This window comes from Phacochoerus africanus, chromosome X, assembly GCF_016906955.1.
Source record: "Phacochoerus africanus isolate WHEZ1 chromosome X, ROS_Pafr_v1, whole genome shotgun sequence".
Classification (NCBI taxonomy): Eukaryota; Metazoa; Chordata; class Mammalia; order Artiodactyla; family Suidae; genus Phacochoerus; species Phacochoerus africanus.
In genome coordinates, this window is record NC_062560.1 from 80,166,700 (window position 1) to 80,171,130 (window position 4,431).

Below are 4,431 nucleotides of genomic sequence, written 5' to 3' on the forward strand. Positions count from 1 at the left end.
CATGACACAGATCCAAACTGGGGCAAGGGTTGCTGTACCCAAGAGGACAGAGCTCGGGCATGAGGCACAAAAGCAACTCAGACCCAGAACAGTGTCTGAGCAGGGAAGTGCGGCCATTATTGGCACTTACACAGGCAGCACATCAGAAGCAGTCCAAGTCTCTGACTGCAGCTGAACCATCATCTACACCATCCCCACCTGCTCTGTGGTGCAATACCACACTATAGTGGGGCTACAGAAGCCAAGGGGAGAGCTCAGCTATGAAGGACAAGTGTGGCTCAGACCCAAAGTGGCAGTGTATCAGAAGTGGTCCAAGTCACTGACTGAGGTTTGAGCCAACACAGACTGTACCCAGACTCCCACTGAACACCCACACCAGCCCCTCTTGCCTCAGCACTGCCCCCCCTTGGGTGAGGGTGCCAGTGCTGGGAAAGGGAGAGAACACACTTAAAAGAAATGGAGCCAGCTCAGACCCAACCACAAAGGCTTCTGCTCGAGCAGATTGGCACCTGACCCCACACTTGATAGGGCAATGACAGCCACTGAGCAGAGGAGGCCTGCCTCACACTTGGCTCTGGCTCCAGCCCTTCCATTTCCAGTTCCACCTCATATCAAGGTGATAACTTCCAGAACACCCTGGAGTAAGATGTGAATTGTGTTCCTATCAAATCCAGATTTCATACTAAAGGCAGTGGGCACATGAAGATTATATAGGGACACTCTCATATATGATTAGCCCTTCAAGACTGCAATAGGTAACTGTTTCACATAAGTTCATAGACACAGAGCAAGTTAAGCAAAATGAGAAGACAGAGGAGTTTGTTTCAAATGAAAGAGTAAGAGAAAACCCCAGATAAAGCAACATTGAAGCAGAAATAAACAATATACCAGATAAAAGATTCAAAGCATTAGTAAAAAGAATGCTAACTGAATTTAGAGAAAAGGTAGATGAGCACACTGAGAATTTTAACAAGAAACTAGAAAATATAAAGAAGAGCCAGTCAAAAGTGAAGAATTCAATAATTGAAATAAAAATACACTAGAAGGAATTAGCAGCAGACTAGGTGACATGAAAGAATGCATAAGTGATCTGGATGTTAGAAAAATGAACCCCCCCCAGCAGAATAGCAAAAAGAAAAACAAATTTTAAAAATGAGAAAAGTATGAAAGACCTCTAAGACAAGATCAAGGGTGCCAAAATTCACATTATAGGAGTCCTGAAAGGAGAAGAAAGAGAAAATGGTCAAAAATATATTTGATGAAATTATGGCTGAAAATTTTCCAAACCTGAAGGAAAAATCATATCACCTCCCAAGACTAAATCAGAAAGAAATAGATAATCTGAACAAACTAATCATTAGTAATGAAACTGAACTTTTTATTTAAAAATTCAGAAGTCGAGGACCATAGAGCATCACAGGGAGACAATACCAAACATAAAAAGAAGAGCTAATACCTATCTTTTTTCAAAGTATTCAAAAAATTGAAGAGGATGGAACACTCCTACATTGATTCTATGAAGATACCATTACCCTGATACCAAAACCAGACAAAGACAACACACACAAAAAAGGAAAATTACAGGACAATATCTCCGATGAATACAGATGCAAAAAATCTTCAACAAATTATTAGCAAACCGAATTCAACAATATATGAGAAGATTCAACACCATGATCAAACGTGATTAATTACAGGGAATGCAAGGATGGTTCAATACTTACAAATAGATGTGATACACCACACTAAAAAAGGCAGAATAAAAATTACATGATCATCTCAATAGATGCACAAAAAGCATTTGGGAAATTTCACCATCCATTCATGATAAAAATTCTCATCAAACTTAGCAAAGTTTACACAACATAGTAAAGCCCATTATGACAAACGCACAGCTAACATCATACTCAATAGTGAAAAGCTAAAAACCTTTGTTCTAAATTCAGGAACAAGGCAAGGATGTGCACCCTCACCACTCCTATTTAACAAAGCATTGGAAGTCGTAGCCATAGCAATCAGGCAAGTAAAAGATATAAAATTTATCCAAATTGGAAGGGAGAAAGATGTAAAACTGTCATTATTTGCATATGACATGATACTTTATATAGAAAACCCTAAAGTTTCCATCATTAGAAAAAAAAATGAAATCAGCAAAGTTGCAGGATACAAAATTAATATGCATATATCATTTGCTTTCCAATGTGGTGATAATGAACTATCAGAAAGGGAAAGTTAAAAAAAAATACCATTTATAATCACACCAAAAAATAAAATACCTAGGAATAAACTTAACCAGGGGGGTGAAAGTCCTATACTCTGACTAAAGATGAAGGAAAGAAATGGAAAGATAGCACATGCTCTTGGATTAGAAGAATATTGTTTAAATGGCCATAGCACCCAAAGCAATCTATAGATTTAATACAATCCCTATCAAAGTACTCATGACATTTCTCACAGAATAGAGTAATCCTAAAATTGACATGCAATAACAAAAGTCCCCAAGTAGCCAATTCGATCCTGAGAAAGAAGAACAAATTAGAGGTATCACCCTCCCAGACTTCAGTCTCTACTACAAAGTTACAGTAATCAAAACAGCATGGTACTGGCACAAAAACAGACACATAGATAAACTGAACAGAATAGAGGGCCCAGAAATAAAACCACATACTTAAGGTCAATTAATGTATGACAAAGGAGGCAAGATATACAATGGAACAAAGTCTCTTCAATAAATGGTGCTGGGAAAATTGGACAGATACAAGTAAAAGAATAAAATTAGAACATTTTCTTACACCCATACCATATACAAAAATAAGCTCAAAATTGCTTCAAAACCTAAAGGTAAGACCTAAAACAATAAAACTCCTAGAATTGAAGATAGGCAGAACCCTCCTTGACATAAATTACAGCAATGATTTTTTAGTCTATCTTCTAAGGCAAAAAACACAAAAGCAAAAATAAGCAAATGGACATAATTAAACTTATAAGCTTTTGTTCAGCAAAGGATACCACTGAGAAAACAAAAAGACATCCTACTGAATGGGAGAAAATATTTATCAATGATATAACTGATAAGGGGTTAGTATCCAAAATATATAAACAGCTTATATAACTCAATATCAAAAAACAAAATGATTTTTAAAATGGGCAGAAGATATGAATAGACATTTTCCAAAGAAGATATACAGATAGCCAACAGCTACATGAATAAAATGCTCAATATCATTAATCATCAGAGAAATACAAATCAAAACCACAATGTGAAATCCCTCATATCTATCAAAATGTATATCATTGAAAAGATTACAAATAACAAATGTCAGCAAGGATGCTGAGAAAATGAAACCCTTATACATTATTCATGGGCATGTAAATTGCTGTAACTACTATGGAAAGTATTATGGAGGTTCCTCAAAAAACTAAAAATAGACCTACTGTATTATCCCCCAATTCCACTCTTTGGTATTCACCCAAAGAAAATGAAAACCATAATTCAAAAGATACATGTACCCCCATTTTCATCACAGCATTATTTACAATAACCAAGATATAGAAGCAACCTAATTCCATTAACAGATGAAATGATAAGACATGGTGTGTGTGTGAGCATGTGTGTACATATGTATGTGTATATGTATACATGCACATATATACAATGAAATATTACTTGGCCATTAAAAATGAAATTCTACCATCTGCAACAGTGTGGATGGACCTAGAGGGTATTATGCTAATGAAATAAGTCTGTAAGAAAAATACAATGTAATCATTTATATGTGGTACCTAAAAATAAAACAAACAAATGTATATAACAAAATAGAAAAAGACTCATAGGTATAGGTAACTCATGGTTACCAGTGGGGAGGGGGAAGGGGTGATGGGCCAGATAGGGGTAGGGGATTAAGAGGTGCAAACTAATGTGTATAAAATAAATAAGCAATAAGGATATGTTTTATAGCACAGGGAAATGCAGCCACTACTTTGTAATAACCTTAAATGGAGTGTAATCTATTAAAATAATGAATTATTACTTTGTATACCTAAAACTAATGTTATATTGTAAATGAACTATACTTCAATAAAAATCTCTTTATACATACACTTGCTTTTAGAAAATCATGGTTGAATCAAAAATTAAAATACTACCTGATTATGTGCCACTCAGTATATATAAAGGAAATACTTAAGGCAAGGGAAGTAATACTTAAAGCAGGAGGAGTAAAGGAGCTTATGTGGATGTAAGATTTTCTGCATTTCACTTGAAAAAGAGTTGATATGAGTAGACTGTGATAGGTTAAATATACATTGTAATGCTCAGAGCAATGACTATTATAAAAATACAAAGCAATATACTTATGAAAAGTACTAAAAATAAATCGAATGGAATCCAAAAACGGGTAGGAACAACAGTTTAATTTGCCTGCATCATCA